Below are 16,923 nucleotides of genomic sequence, written 5' to 3'. Positions count from 1 at the left end.
AGCGGGAGTCTGGACCTGTACAGTTTGCCTTAAGAATCTCTAGCAAAACAGTGAATCAAGCTGATGTCTGAGGTTGGCTCTGAGAAAAGTGCTTCTACTTTGATAAAGCCAGAAATGATTTCTGTCTGGGAAAAGAGAAATACCCCAGACACTGCCAATATATACCTCTGGAAGAGATGAAGGATAAAATCAGAGAAGCATCTGGTTGTCATCATACACCAGCTTTTCTGGAGTAGGTTTTTTTTTGTTTTTTTACAAGGCAAAATTCCATTCTTCTGGACCCACTTGTATTCTCCAGCTTTTTAGGGAGTGCAGCCACATCCCCCCTCCCTCCCTTCCTCCACACACACAAAAATTTAAAATACCACAGTAGCACAGCCAGGGTGGCCAAAAGCCCATTTTCCATAATGCCTTTCAGGGGAAACTTATTGAAGTGATATTTTCTCAACAACCCAGAATTCCCAAACACACAAATAAAATCCTGCTTTCCACAAATCTCACATACACTTTTTGAAACCTCCTGGAAAAGACTATGCTTAGTTATGTGTTGGATGAAAACCATTTGGTGACAGACTATTGATATATGGCCCTTTGTTGTTATATTACTACAGAATGCCTGTGCGGAACGGTAACAGTATATTGCAAAGACCATGCTGCAGTGAATCTCTACATACTTTACATATAGAGACAAATTGCACCCTTGTGAGACCCCTGTTGGCGAGTTTGAAGCCTATGTGGGATGTTAGCATCCAAAATGCATATGTAAAGGGTTAATGTTTGAAAGGGCTGTAGAACTGCTGTGATGTCATGTACTGTACTCTGTGGCAGTTATTTCAGTTGGTTCAGTTATTAACAGTCTTGTGAGTGTGAACAGTTAGAGCAGCATGTATGTTGTATTGTGCTGCTGTCTGGGCCTGATCAGAGTCAGCATATCAGCCAGTCTGTAAATGTTAGTTGTCTGTAACAGGTTAATCTATGTCAGATGCTTTAGCACAGGGGTCTGCAACCTTTAAGACAAAAAGAGCCACTTGGACCCGTTTCCAAAGGGGAAAAAAAAACTGGGAGCCGCAAAACCATTGCGACATTTAAAACAAATATAACGCTGCATATATTGTTTCTTACCTTAATGCAATAATAATAAATAACGTATAGGAGCCAATGGAAAGTATAATTAGTAAAAACAACAAGAATAAGTTCTTACTTTTTTGCATTGACTCAGGGGCGTACCCAGGATCAAAACTTTGGGGGGGGGGCAAGCCATGGTCGTTCAGGTTGTGACATTTCAGCACGGAAAGGCGAATGAAACCAAAATTTTAGGGAAATTATATATAATTATAGCAGTGCTTTATTACAGTAGTTATTACAATTATTTGCTTGTTTTTAAAAATTTTTTATTCTAGTTACATGTCTTATACCAGGGGTGGCCTACTCCCAGGAAACTGTGATCGACTTTCAGCAGTGATCTACCCCCGTTTTTTGGGGTTCAGCTCAAAGTTGTTTGGGGGGGGTGTGGTGGGTGGGAGAGAGGGCTTCCCCCTCTAAGATAGGTTGGCAAGCGAACTAAGAAAGAAAGAAAAGGGGGGGGGGATTTGTTTTAGAAAGGGAGAGGGAGGGACACAAAGGGAAAGAGAGAAAGGAAGAGACGGGGTAGAAAACAGATGGGGGTGGGAATGGAAAAGTGGGGTGGAAAAATATAAATTGGGGGTGGGGTGGGTTGGGGAGAATATCTATTAAAAATATGTAGTAGTTTAAAAAATAAAAATAAAGGGGGAAAATCTTTTTCTTCTTTTTCCTTTTTTTGAAAACAAAAACAAAAGGGGAAGAGAAAAGAAAAAGGGGGGATAGAGGGAGAAAAGGGTAATCTTTGGTGGCATAGTTGAAGTCAACATAGTGGAAGTGAACCAACATGACATTGGCAGGTTTGAAAACCATGGTGTCCACAATATCCTCTCTCCTGGGCCCTACTGCCTGGTCAGGTACCATCCTATGCACAGCATCCACAGCAAGCTCGAACTTGGAGCTCAAGGTTTTAAAAATCCCCTCAAATGTGTTTCCATTTTTCACCTTCACATCACATGTGGACCCCACAACTGCTGTCAGGAAGTGCAGCATTCGGGAATTGTTATAGACACCCTCAACAACGGGAGACTGCGGAGGTCCTTTGCCTGTGCTCTGGCCCCTTGTGCCGATTCCTCCCGGGGGGCCTCCCCCTCCGCTACCGGGGGTGCCACCGTTGCGGCTCTGGCTCCTCCCGTAGCCCCGGGGCTGAGGCTGCCGTTGGGGCTGGCGGGGGTCGGGTTGGCGGCAGCGGCTACCGCAGTGGCCGGGGGAGGCGGCATCGGCGTGGTGGGTGGCGGGGGAGCCAGGTTGAGGAGAGGGCGGCGGGAGCGGCTGCTTCAACATGGCGGTGGCGAAAAAGGGCTGGACGCCGCAGGCTTAACCCACCCTCGTCAGAGCATGTGCTCGCGCGAGGCCGTTAAGCAAGAGAGGAGGAAGAGGAGAGGAAGCCGAGAGTGAAAGGGCCCCCTCCCTCCACGGCAAGTGCGAACGCGCACGCACTTCTCAGGGCGCCGCTTTGGCGCAGCCTGACGAGGGGAAAAGGAAAGGAAAAAAAGATTGGGGCGGGTGAAGAAAAGGGACACAAACCGGTCCACCGGCTGAGGCGAGGGAGGGAGGGCGGGCCTGCGTCCGCCTCAGAACTAAGCTGCCTCCGCCGTGCGCTCCTGTTGCTGGCCCAGAAGGGGAAATGGGCAGGCTTGCAGTCGCGGAAAGGGGGAGGGGTAAAAGACGCGGAAGGAGGGGGGAGAAAGAGAGAGACACACAAACGACCAAGAAAAGGGTAATAATAAAAATTCAAATAGAGTGGCTGCAGCAGCTGTGGGGGGGTGTTTGTTTGTTTTTCGTTTGTTTGTTTGTTTGTTTTAAAAATGGGATTTCCCCCCTTGGATTAAAAAAGGAGGGGAGGAAGAAAAAGAGGGGGGTGGGAGAGCAAGGCAAAAAGCCAAAAACAGGTTTGGGGGGGGGAATCGCGGCAGGCACTGCAGCGCGCCGGTCTCGGGGCTCAGGCCCCCCGAGCCGCCCTTGGGGCCGTCGTTGAGCACGTACACCGCCTGCAGCAAGCGCTGGCGAAGCACCGGCCCGTTGCTCTCTGGCAACACCTCGGAGCCCGGCGGCGGCGCAGAAAGCGCCTCGGTGCCGCCGCCGGGCTGCTCCGATGAATCCCCGCCGTTCACTCCCGCTGCAGGGGGCAGCTGGGGCTGTTGCTCCGCGGGCGCTACAGCTGGGACGGTGCTGCCGTCCGCCGGGTTCTCCATGGGGCGAAAGCGGGTGACTGCGCCTGGGGAAGTCGGCGAAGGGAGCCCCCGCCCTCAGGGCGCGAAGGAGGGAGGAAGGCTCATCCCGCCGGGCCAAAACAAACTTCGCCGCCGCGCCGGAGGTGGGAGAAGAGAGATGAAAAGGTCGGCGACGCCTTTCTCCCGTCAGCGCGGCTCGCCTCGAGTGCAGGAAAGCTGCCTGGAAAGCTTCCCGCAGGGTTGCTGGCAGCGCCTGGTGCGCGGGCCGGTTCTTGCCCCCTGCCGATAACCATTTAATTATTATTGAAAGGGCATTGAAAGGGGGCATGCCGGAGCCGCGGCAAACCTGTCAGAGAGCCGCATGCGGCTCCGGAGCCACGGGTTGCTGACCCCCGCTTTAGCAACTAAAAGAAACATCCACCTGCATTGTATATACTGTATATTTAATCCACAGCTGCAAGTACACTAAGTAAAAGTTACGTGTTCTTTAAACTTTAAACGAGTGTCTTGCGTAGTTTTTATAAAAGGGTAAAAGGTAAAGGACCCCTGGACGGTTAAGTCCAGTCAAAGGCGACTATTGGGTTGTTGTGCTCATCTTGCTTTCAGGCTGAGGGAGCTGACGTTTGTCCACAGAGGGACACCGTGACGGAAACCAGAGCACACAGAAACACCATTTGCCTTCCTGCTGCAGCGGTGCCTATTTATCTACTTGCAGTGGCATGCTTTCGAACTGCTAGGTTGGCAGGAGCTGGGACAGAGCAACGTGAGCTCACCCCGTTATGGGGATTCGAACTGCCAACCATCTGTTTTTTTGTTTTTTTTATAAGAATTTATTGGTTTTCCATAAAAATGACAAACATAAAAACAATACAAACATACAAATTACAAAAAAGTGCACATACTACAAAAAATCAAACAGAGAAAAAAAGAAAACATACAAAATATAAAAAATACATAAAACACCTATTTAACTATCTTAATCTTATTACAAATCTTATTCAAGGGACTTCCTCCGTTCTCTCTTCTGCGTTCAGTTCTAATTTACTTTAGTAACTTTGTAACTACTTTAACAATCATTCACCATTATTCTTCATCTTCAAATAACATCTTATCTTATCTCTATAAACTTATTTATACTCATAACTTCTAATATAAAAAACAAAATCTTAACTTCTTATTTACTATTTTAACCTAACATTACATAGCTATCGCCTATTATATTCCCTGATTTCACTTCAAATGTCCAACTTTTCACGATGTTTCAAATAATCCTTAAATTTCTTCCAGTCTTCTTGCACCTTCTCCTCCCTCTGGTCTCGGAGCTTCGCGGTCAGTTCTGCGAGTTCCATATAATCAATTAACTTCATCTGCCAGAACTGCCAACCTTCTGATCAGCAAGCCCAAGAGGCTCAGTGGTTTAGACCACAGCGCCATCCGCGTTATAAGAGGGAAAAGAGAACTAAAGGGTCAAGCAGTCCAGGCCTGCCTTCTGCATACTCTGTAAATGGGAACTAAATTCTAATTCCCACAGGTTACCCATTGCTAGAAATGGAGGGGAAGTATTTCCTTCTTTACATCACTGTCCCCAATATGAGCACTTCACATTTGTGCCTAGGAGTGAATGTAAATGGATGCATTTCAGAACACCCAAAGGTTGCAGTACAGAATGGCAATGGATTTGCTTTCCAAAATTCTCCTCTGCTACAAATGTCCATGGCCTGTTGTCAAGCAATTCTCTGAATGCTTGTAACTTAGATCTGTCTTAGAAAACTAATTACCGTATATTTTATTTGAGTATTTGATATCTGTGATTCAGTATTTGACTGTATTTGACAGCTCGCTTGCTATTTCACAGCTAGCTATTGTTACTCACACCCCAATCTCTGAGCAGTGAGATGCTTCAGGAATGCCTATGCCCACCCAGAGTTCAGTTTCCTTGGCATGAAGGTTTAAATGAAAGCCAGTGGAGACTGTGGTGTCTTCAGGATATATGGTTTAAGTTACACATATATAGAAGCATAGCATAGGATAGAGGGGCTCACAGCATTAACACTTCACAAATCTTGCCATTTTTGGGTTACCAACCAGGGAGATCCCCAAGTCATAGCCTTGGATCCAGCACAGAGTGTCTCCAGCTTCCAGCATCAGCCAAAACTCTTCCTCCAACAATAACTCCCCTGACCAGGGCTGGCCCACCCATAAGGCAAGGTGAGGCAACTGATCCTGATGTCAGTCTTCCTGCCTTGTTCCCAATGTCAATATTCTCTCACCCCTTCTTCCCTGGTGGAGAGGGGGGCACCATGTAGGGGTCTGCCTCAGATACAATGTCTTGGGCTGCCCCTGTCCCTGTGCTATTCTTCTCCATCCTAGGATGATGTGGCTTCCAGCCAGGTGAGGGTGGTGAGGGACCCCCAAATCTATAACAGTATGTTGTAACAGTTACCAGATTCTCTTTCTCTAGGAAACACTTTCCACCTTGAATTCTTTGCCAAAGAACCTCAGCATATGGCCGAGTGGAACACCTTATCAGCGGTGCACATTCATTTTGTAGTGAATGACATTTTGAACTGCATGATGGGGCTCAGTTTTCATACATTACAAAATGCTAACAATAACAAATGGGCATGAATGAGGCAAATTTTCATTATCACATACATACTGACTCCTCATTCATTTGGAGGGGTTACTTACCTTATCTGGTGGCAGCAGAAATCCTTTCAGCAACTGTCACCTGGAGGCCACCATTTCTAAATCACAGAATAACCTAAACATTGCGGCAATATGTGTCTGTGGGGTTTTTTTTAGGGAGAGGGCTTTCCGCCCCTTTTTTTGGTAGCTATCACAATTTGATTTTCCACTAATGCCCTGGAACAACAGCAGGTTTTCTCTGAAATAAAAAAAACCAAATAAAATAAAATAAAGGATTTAATAAATTAATAGTGATTAATAGTGGAATGTATGCAAATCTAATAAATGGGGTGTTTGTTAACAAAAATGAATTGAATTATTAAATTTACCACAAAAATCTTGCACAACCTTATACATGTGAGACACCGGTGGGGGTTCCCCATCACTTATTGTAAATTGAGAGGGTAGCCTGGAAAGCGAACAGCAGTCCCCTTACTTAGGCTGAATATTACAGACAAAGTTTAATAGTGAGTGTGCAAGCTCTTTTCCAGGGAAGCTTGTCATTAGGCAGCTATTTAGCATTTGACAGTATTTGTTAGCTGACATGTAATGCTGTTGTTTTATGACCACATTGGATTGATGCCATACAGTGGTAATTAGTCCTGGACAGCTGACAGCTGGAGGAGGATATCTGTTTGAAGGGCTATCCAGTCCAAGTCCAGTTTAAATATAAAGATAAGGTTTCCTAACAAGGGAGGGCAGCAGGGACCTTGAAATTGCCCATCAGCATTGAGCAGCTGGGCAGCAAGCAGAGCAGGCACACAGGTCACCTGATAACCTTCTTATTTGATATGGTGAGATGTATTATATTCCTACTTCAATTACAGTAATTAATTCTAAATTTCCATTCATATATATAAATTAGCATGTGCAAAAGTTATGCAAATTAGTGCCCTGCTTTCTCTTTTTTGGAAAGATGATAGACAGTACTTCCTCCTTCTTGACAATGGGTAAGTGACCATCCTACTGGAGGAATTCTGCCTGGAGAATCCTGTGATTCTACAGGTGAGCACTAGTAAATCCAAGCTACAGGAGCATAGCCAACACCAGCCAAAGACCTATTGGTGGTTTGGGGACGATACGATGGGCTTAGCACCAACATTCCTTATTCCTTATTAACCAAGGAGTTTCATTGTGCAAGATGTAGATGCTTGACTCATTTTTGCATTTTATTACTGTTGGAAAGAAGTTGGATCAACTGTCTTGACTGAATGGTTTTGCCTCCGGGTGAACTCATGCAGCTGAATGAGCTCAATAAAATATATATGGAATGGGCCTCGAGAAACAGTGTCATGGGTTTCCACCAGTTTCTACAAGGGCTTTTCCCTGGAGTAGGTGTTTGCACAAGCACAAAAGAAGCAACAGCATCTACAGAAGGTCACCATGATGTGGCAATTCAAGTAGGGCAAAAACCAAGACCATGTTGATGCACAGACCAAGACCTTTGTTGCTCCTTCAGGCCCTCTCCAAGTCTTGAAGTTCCTTGGTTTTGAGAAGAGCCAAAATGATGACTGGAGGGGAGGGGACACAATTCTCAAGGAGATTATCCTAACTCCAGTTTGATTACACAAATTGCCAATTTTTCTATTCCTGTTTCTAAACTCTTGGTCTGCTTGTGGATAATCTGCTAGTTAGGGGAGTAAAAGAACAGGAGAACATTGGTGGCAGAAACCTTTTGACCCATGTTGTATGGGAGTTGTAGTCCAGCATTGCAACATCAGGAAAGCCACAGGTTCCCCAGCCCTGAAATAATAGTTGTGCTTGGTAGTTTCAGACCTAAAAAATCCAGAGCATTCAGGTACTGGTTTTGGAAAGCTGACACTTCCCATTATTATTGTCACACTAACATTAATTAGCAGAACATGGGAATTAGGGCACAACCCACAAGGAGGGTTTTCAAGGCAGGGGCGTAGCGAGCCACTTGGCTGCTGGGGGCGGCAAGCCAAGCGGCGGCCCTGGGGGTGGGGCGTCGCTCCGTGCGCATGCGTCATGACATCACGACGCATGCACACAGAGCAATGCCCCCGCACAGACATGCACTGGTTTTCTTTTCCTTTCCCTTTTTTTTAGGGTTTGCTTTCTTAAGCGCTGGCCTGGGTGGCGGAGCTGCAGAAGCGATGGGCGGGCCAGCAAGGAGGGGTGACAGGCTGGCTTGACACCCCTCCTCGCTGGCCCGCCCCTTGCCTCCGCCTGGGCCAAGCAAGCCAGCTGCTGCCGCACCGCCGCCACACGCCGCGCAATCGGCTTTGGAGGCGCCGATCGCGGGGGCGGGGTCCCGCCCTGAGTGTCACCCCCCCCCCAGGGCACTGCCCGGGGCGGCCCGCCCCCCACCCACCCCTTGCTACGCCCCTGCTTCAAGGCAAACCATATTGATACTGGTAGCTGTTAAAGGGCTCAACATATAATGTTGTTTTACCTTGCATTGCAATTGTTGTGATGTTCTTTACAAAAAAAAACAGTCTTGAGTAAAAGGTAGAAAGATAGGGATATAAAATACACAAATGCAAATTTTTAAAGTCTTCCCTATGGTGCTAGATAGGCAGCAGACAAGAATTTAGGGCAGTGTGAGTGGCATGGACACACTGGGTGTGCAACCAACGAGGGCACCTTCTCAGAGTCTGGGAAGAGCTTGCCCAGTTCAAGAAAGAGGCATGAGGGTTCTGGCATGGTCCCAGAGTCCTCCTTCCTTCTTCCCAAAACTGGGCAAGTGCTTCCCAGGCTTTGGGAAGGTGCCCTGCTTTGCTACACACCTAGGACCCTTCCAGAGCCTCACACCTCCTTTCCAAAGCCCACTTGTAAGCTAGCGTCACGAGGGCTGGGGGGAGGGCATCAAAATGGTCTTGCACAGGGCAGCATATTACCAAGGCTGCTTCCAACAGTCTAAAGGATTTGCAAATTTAAGATTGCTTCTGAAAAAGGAACTTCTGGCCCAAAAGGTTATGCGGTAATAAATATTACTTGTTGGCACTTTTGAGAACCAGATTCTCTCTTTTTTTTCTCCCCATTTTTCTTAGAGGCCCACCAGAAGACATTTTGCTTGAGGTTCCCTTCAAATTTGGAGCCAGCCCAGCATAGTTATAGCCAGATACCATCCATAAATCATTTCTGCAACTAGTGAAACAGTCCTGCCATGAAATTCCTGTTGTTTGGGATAGTAAGGGCTATGTCATTCATGCAGAGGAGAAAGATTTCAAAACTCTGAATTTGCCTTTAGTGTTTGTTTGTTTGTTTGTTTGTTTGTTTGTTTGTTTGTTTGATGCATTCATATCCTACCCTTTTCTCCCCCACAAAAGTTCTGCCCCCCCAACAAAGTCCACCTGACACCCCCCCCAACAAAAATCCTGGCTATGCCCATGCTGCAGACACCCGACATATGGCTTCCCCCAAAGAATTCTGGGCACTGACATTTTGTTAAGGGTGCTGGGGACTTTATCTCTGTGAGGAGTCAACTACAATACAAATATTCTTGTGCCAGGGAAAGCAACATAATTGCAACATAACTTAAATGTGCATTAAATGTATCAGGTGTATGCAACTTGGGTGGCAAAGCACAAAGAAAGTCCCAGATTCAATTCCGAGCATTTCCAGGTAAGGTTGGAAAAGACCCCTGGCTGAAACCCTGGAGAGCCGCTTGTACTCAAACAATAAGACCAGGGACCACAAAACAGCCCAATGAGGACTGAGCATGCTCAGTAGCCACAGAACACTGAGTGTCTGTTGGGGTGGGGGAGGAAGGGGTATCATGGAAGAGGACATGGCTGAATGGATGGAATCCTGAATAGGAGCAATGCATGCTGCAACATTTTGTTGCAGGTCCTACTTTTCTCTATTTTACATTCTACTTAGGCCTGTTCCAAGTTGCGACAGCAGCAAACCTGGAAGTAAACACCGGGTTTGCCACGATTCGCGCATGCGCAGAAGCAACTGTCGCCATCTGCACATGCGCAGAAGCGGGCTGCTGCTGAATGCACTTGAGCACAACGGCGCTTCTACCAGCAACCCGTTTCGCCATAAGGACGGGCCTCCGGAACGGATTGTGGTTGTGAGTAGAGGTTCCACTGTATGTCTGCTTATGGTATCCTCTCAGTACTTCAAGACCAGAGGAAGACATACATAATAAACTGCCCAACTGCATGTATGGATGTGCATGAGTTTCAATGAGCTTTCTTACAACAAGAGCTAAAATGTGTCTCTACCTAAACATGCAAAACATACTATGGACTCTTTTCATGGTTTCTCCTGGGACATCCACATCAATTTTCACTTCCAATGTAGTTTCTTAACAATAATAATAAAAACCCCAATGGAGTTAAATCAGGTCTTCAATTACACCTGGGCTTAATCCTGTTTTTTCAGCTACGCTTAACCTTGGGACATGTGAAGGGAGCTAAAAGTGCCTTGGAGCATGTGCACACTGCCTTAGCAACCACAACCAGCCTCAGGACAGCTGATGAGATTACATAAACCACCAAGGAGAAGCTTCCAAGTGGAACTGAGCCCAAGCTCATTCCAGTTTAGAAAAGAATCACTCCAGGAAAAGTTGTTTTTGTGGTTGGCCCTTTTACACGGGGAGCTTTAAAAAAAAATTTTTTTTTTCAAGGTGCTTGCAAAGAACTTGGATAAACAAGTCCCTTTGGTTGGATGCATTTGGGACAGGGTGAAAAATTGGTTCTAAACGGCAGTGGGGAGAGATGGAGGTATGGAAGTGTGGTATCCAGCATTTGTGGAATCTTCACTTTTGTGGAATGTTCCTGAATGACATTTCGGCACAAACATAAAAAAAGACTGCCAAGATCTCTTCACAAAAGCACATGAGATTAACGATGGATAAAGCTGTGTCAGCAGCAAAGAAATATGAACCTTGTTATAGTCCTTGGGCTTTTTATATCAGCACACGGGCAGAGGAAATGCTTCTCGGTCACATTCGATTGGTTTGTTTCCAGCTCAGCTTTAATCAGAGTAGACCCATTGAAATTAATGGGTGAAAGCTAGCCATGCCCACTAGTTGCGATGCGTCTACTCTGAGCAGGGTTATGATGGATACAATCCCTTATTTTCTCTGCTTCATGCAGTAATCATGTTACATCTCTTTGTGATTCTCTTCACTTATTTCCTAGATTGTTTCATATAAAGTTTAAACTGCTACTATTCACATTTAAACCGGGGGCCAGCAACCTGCAGACCAAGAAACACATCTGGCCTTTGGCCTAATTTCATGTGAATGGAGGGAGTCCAAAGAGAGAGGGGAGGGAGTAAAAGAAGGAGGAGCAGAGGAAAGCCATTTACAAGTGACCAGTTCAGATCTCTGGTATGACAGCAGTGCCATATTTCCACACAAGCTACAGAAACTTGTGTTTATGGCCTCTAAAACAGACATTATCATTTTCATTGTCCTTTCTGTTCAAATAATAAACTTTCTGTGGGGAGGAATTTGTTTTTATTATTACTTTTTACATTTACCTTTATTACTGCATTTTATTATTACGTAATTACCTTTCCTCCAAGGAACTCAAGGTGGCCACATATGATTCCTGCCCTCCCCATTTTATTCTCACAAGAACCCTGTGAAGTATGTAAGGCTGCGAATCAGTGACTGGCCCAAGGTCACCCAGTGAGGTTCACCATGACTGAGTGAGGATTTGAATCCAGGCCTCCCAGGTTTGTGAACCTAGGTGTCCCACCCCAGGCAATTCTCAATAATGTTCTGGAGCAACCGGTTGTTAGGTAGGGTAAGCGACATAGTAAATAACAGACAATACCCATTTTTGCACACATTATATCATTAGTAGTAGTCACTTGTTACCTGTGTCTCCAGGTGGTTGCATTTAAGAACGTAAGCATAAATATACCGTACAATTAAGAATTAATATAAAACATTACCGTTCTCCTACAAACATCTACAATATATACACAGAGATATATATATATATTATTTGAAGAGGTCACATTTCAGCATTTTAAATGTTCAAAAATTGAAAGGCACCATGTACACACACGCTGTCTGTGTGTGTAAAAAAAACAAAACCACACACAGGGTAAAGGGATGGGCAGAGGCCTCTGTCAGCAACATTAACCCTCTCCACCAGGCTGCAGACGACCCAGTCTTCCATTCAAGGGTGGAATTTTAACAAGCAGCACCTGGCAGGTCCCTTTAGCATAACCAAGCCCTTTATGGTTTTACACACCTTGTTAAATTTAGCCAGGCACATCAGTTTACTTATTGCTCCTAATGATTAAGCATTTTACAGATATTTTTTCCATACAAACTGGAATGCGAGCAGGCCCAACACATTTTGCGCAAGCGCGTGTGCACATATTCATTGGCCAAAGATATGCCAGGCCCTTGATGTAATATGTGGACCTCTCTGTGTATCCTTTCTAAGTCGATGCCCGTGAAAACAATGGACAGGATTGAAAGCGCCATGTCATGCTCTAGCAAGCATTCTCAACCAGAATCATCACTCAGGGAAGCACTGAGAAAGAGGCAATGAATTGGAGATGATATGCCTCTCCCTGACTACCAACCAACGGCCTGTTTTGAGGAGTGATAGAAGGGGGGATACTTTCCCCCACCACTTTTCTCAGCCCCAAATCATGGGATCGACTTTGGAATAGCTATGCTTCCTTGCTGCCACTCCTGAAAGCTATTCGATGCCTGCTAAGATGGAGCAAGTGTGTTTCCTCCACCCACCCCAGGAACCTGGGTCTGCTTGGCAGAATTTTTAATATATATATATATATATATATATTATTTATTATTTTTTTCTTTTTTCCTTTATAACAACCAAATAAAATTTCTTCATCACATATATCTTTGCTCAAATTGAGCTTTGACTTCCTCCCATCCCCCTCTCTGACTTCCATATATGTAATCACTTTTATCTTAGCATTTCTAAATCACCCTATTTTACCTTATCTCCATACTTTAAAAGCTTACTTCTAATATTTATAAACAGGTATCAAATCATAACCTAATAAAATATTGTAAATCAATCCCGCAAATGTTTTCAAATGTTTACAATGTTCCTTCATATATTGTACAAATTTACTCCAGTCCTTTTCAAACAGTTTGTCACGCTGGTTTCGGATTTTCCCCCGTCAGTCTCGCCAGTTCGGCATATTCAATCATCTTCATCTGCCGTTCTTCCAATGCTGGAAGTTCCTGCTGTTTCCATTTCTGGGCTAAAAGTATCCTTGCTGCAGTGGTAGCATACATAAATATATTTATGTCCTTTTTTTGCAGAATTTGAGGAAGAAACAAACAAAATCAAACATTACAGTCTCCTTTAATAATGTTGATGAATGATCTTTGAGATTTTCTGATATTTCAAATTGCTATGACTTTGTTGAATTGTATTAATCATTTTGATGAATTAGCATACCCTCCAACAGTTCTCCGATGAAAATAGGGACATCCTATTCCATTATTATTATTATTATTATTATTATTATTATTATTATTATACCCCACCCACCTGACTGGGTTGCCCCAGCCACTCTAGGTGGCTTCCAACATATATAAAAACAAAATAAAGCATGAAACATTTTTTTTAAAAAAACTTCCCTATACAGGGCTGTCTTCAGATGTATTCTAAAGGTTGTATAGTTACTTATCTCCTTGGCTTGGGGGGCTCTCATGACTCCATACCCTCCAACATTTATCCAATTAAAATAGGGACATCCTAAAGAAAAATGGGACATCCCAGAATCAGATCAGAAACCGGCTTCTTTAAATCTAGGACTGTCCCTGGAAAATAAATAGGGACACTTGGAAGGCCTGGAATTTGTTGTTTGCTTCATTTATACGTTATTGTGTTTGATGCAATTGCATTGTTTGCTGTTTTTTAATCCCTTTGTGATTATTGTGAGCTGCTTTGAGCTCAATATTTGTTGTTGGAAAAGCAGAATAGAAATATTAAATAATAAAAAAATCCTTTCTATCCTCCCCCACATTCTGAATGGAGTATTTGGAGTGGGAAGCAGGCTAACCAACTTTCGGTCAAGACTGTCACACGTTAGGTGGTGACCAAGATGTAGAACCGATGGGTGGAGTTGTGCAAATGAAGGACTGAGATGACACACCATTCAATAGAAGAGTTGGTTCTCACAGAGCGCTGCTAAGAAGACCTCTGGAGCAAGAAAATATACAGGCTGCAATTGGCAAGACCGTTGAGCCAGAGGAAAAGCCCGCCCCTGTCAATAAATTGAGGCTGAGACCAATCTGACCCCCACTAGTGTTCTTGAGGAAACGGCTTTACTCTCATACATACCGGTAGAAAGGAATGGCTGACGTTCACTCTTGCACTGCTCCCATTCATTTCAATGAGACAGGTGCAGGGAAATTTCCGAGGGACTCATGCTCCATAATAATGGGGAGGGGAGGAACTTGAATTTCTGGCTCAGGAATCAAAATATCATAGATTAGCACCGTAGGATTTATTTTCAGGGGGGCAGGCATTATGTTGGGGGGGGCGCTAAACCTATGACTAGCACTGCCTATAGCTATACCCCGCCTCCTGAAGCTCCCATCTCACAGCCACCCGTCCCAAATATGTTTGCTTGAAATAGGTTTTTCTCCCAGCTCAGGAAGTATTCTGCCTTGCCCCGAAGCAGCTGCGTTTATTGACAATATTCTATGACCACCCCATCCCTAGGAAGTTTATGAGTACTCCCTAAACATAGCAGCTCAGCCGGTGATTGCCATGATAGCGGCAGGCAGGCAAGATCTCAGAGGGCCTAGACCTAATCTATCATCCCATTTCAGTGAATTAAATCACTATGCAGAAAAAAATGGTGTCTGAAGGTAGTTCTGCTGTAATGGGTTCATGGAAACCTTTTGCGAGGGGGTTGCGCCGGGAGGCAATATCTAGGACAGGGATAATGTATGAAAAATTCTGTGCATTATTCCATATTAGGGCTTTCCACCAAGCATACCAAGTAAATATTCAGCTGCCTGCTGCTCCCATCAGTCTCTGAACTTTGGAGCCTATGGGAGTATGTAAGGTTTTTGGTTTCTTGTCAAAACGACATAAAAGAATTTCATGTCCACAACTCTTAGAATAACATAGGAATATGTAGTACCTTCATGTTATTGCATATTTATTTGACTTGTATCACTACCACCACCTCCATGGCTCTGGGCAGCTAAAATGCATATTAAAACCACAAAACCCCTTTAAAATATTGCAATGAAGCCCTTATCCCTGCCCACCAAAACCAACTGCATTTTTTAAAAGTATAATATACAGATGATACATAAAACCTTTGAAGAAACTCCTGGTGGATGAGTGTGAGAAAAATGTGTCCTTTCCACCCTCCTGTCCTTTAATCCCTGGCCCTCTTGATTTATGATCCTCCTGCTGCTGATAGTGGTCAGTTTCTAAGGGCTACAGTTCCAGAGCTTACAACTACCTGCCAGCCACATTCTCTGGCATGGAAACCCCAGCTTTATCCTTAGATGCAATGTCTCGGTGCAGAGGGAGAAGCAGCCCAAAACCCCGCCACTGGCTCCTCCAGGTTTGAGGGGGCCAAGACAAGGAAACAATATTTCTCAATACAGTTAGCAGTTCAATCATATCTATTCCAGTGGGAGTTATTCCAAAACAACTGCAGCCTTCATTAATAGAACTGAAAAGAAGGGTGGCAATCATTCATTTAATCGAGAGGAGTGCCCAGGATCTGGTGCAAGATGTAAGCATTATCGAACTCCTTGGAAACAGTGGTTACAACACTATCAAATTCAAAATGTATGTGGGTGGAAAATTGCCCCAAAACTCCAGCACCATCATATTTAACTTCAAAGGAGGGGGGGATAAAGGGAGGGGATGGTGGGATTAGTTAAAAGGAAGTTTAAAGGAAGCTGAAAGGTACAATTAAGAGGACAAAATCCCTTTACGACGCTTGAAGGATACTTTATACAAATGCCATAATAGAAACTCAAATAAACGTGTCACATATTTTTAAATGTGCAAATAAGTCCAAAAGGGTGACAACATAGTGAGATGACAAATGAAATAGCAGAGAGAAAAGGAGGCTCTGCCATGCAAGAAATGATCCAAATGAGGGAAATGTAAATGACACCAGTCCCCACCATCCAAATGTGAAATAACAATGAGGCATGCAAAGATGGAATTTGGGAGGAAAACTTTGCTGATTTTTTAAAAAAGATTTAAAAAATAAATAAATACGAGGGTTGTATCCAGTGCTGGTCTTACTCCAAGCAGGCCTACTGAAATTAACTGATCTAAGTTAAAGGCAGCTGGGCTCAGTGGTAGAGCAGAAGGGGCCAGGTTTGATCCCTGACATCTCCAGGGCTCCTGTCTTAAACACTAGAGAGCTGCTGCCAGTCAGTGTAGACAATACAGAGCTATGTGGACCAAAGAGCTGACTTTGGTACAAGGCAGCTTCCTATGCAGTTGGTCATGTCCATTAATTTTAATGGGTCTGCACTGACTAGGACTAGTATTGGTTACCAATCCCGGAGTCCCGGCACTGTCCCCACCCCCACTTCAAGTGTTAGTCAGAACATGGGAAGCTGCCTTATACTGTATCCAATCTGACTATTTGTCTGTCTACCCCAGTATCGTCTACTCTGGCTGGCAGCAGCTATGCAGGATCTTAAGCAGGAAAAGGTATTTCCAATCACCTGCTACCTGATTATCATCATCATCATTAGAAAAAGGTAAAGGACCCCTGGACAGTTAAGTCCAGTCAAAGGCGACTATGGAGTTGCGGCATTCATCTCGCTTTCAAGCCAAGGGAGGCAGCATTTGTCCACAGACAGCTTTCTGGCTCATGTGGTTAGCATGACTAAACCGCTTCTGGCAAAACGGGACACCGTGACGGAAACCAGAGCTCACGGAAATGCTGTTTACCTTCCTGCTGCAGTGGTACCTATTTATCTACTTGCACTGGTGTGCTTACAAACTGCTAGGTTGGCAGG

This window comes from Lacerta agilis, chromosome 14 (genome assembly GCF_009819535.1).
Source record: "Lacerta agilis isolate rLacAgi1 chromosome 14, rLacAgi1.pri, whole genome shotgun sequence".
Lineage (NCBI taxonomy): Eukaryota > Metazoa > Chordata > Lepidosauria > Squamata > Lacertidae > Lacerta > Lacerta agilis.
The sequence above is the reverse complement of the archived record's forward strand: the minus strand, read 5'-3'. Positions refer to the sequence as shown.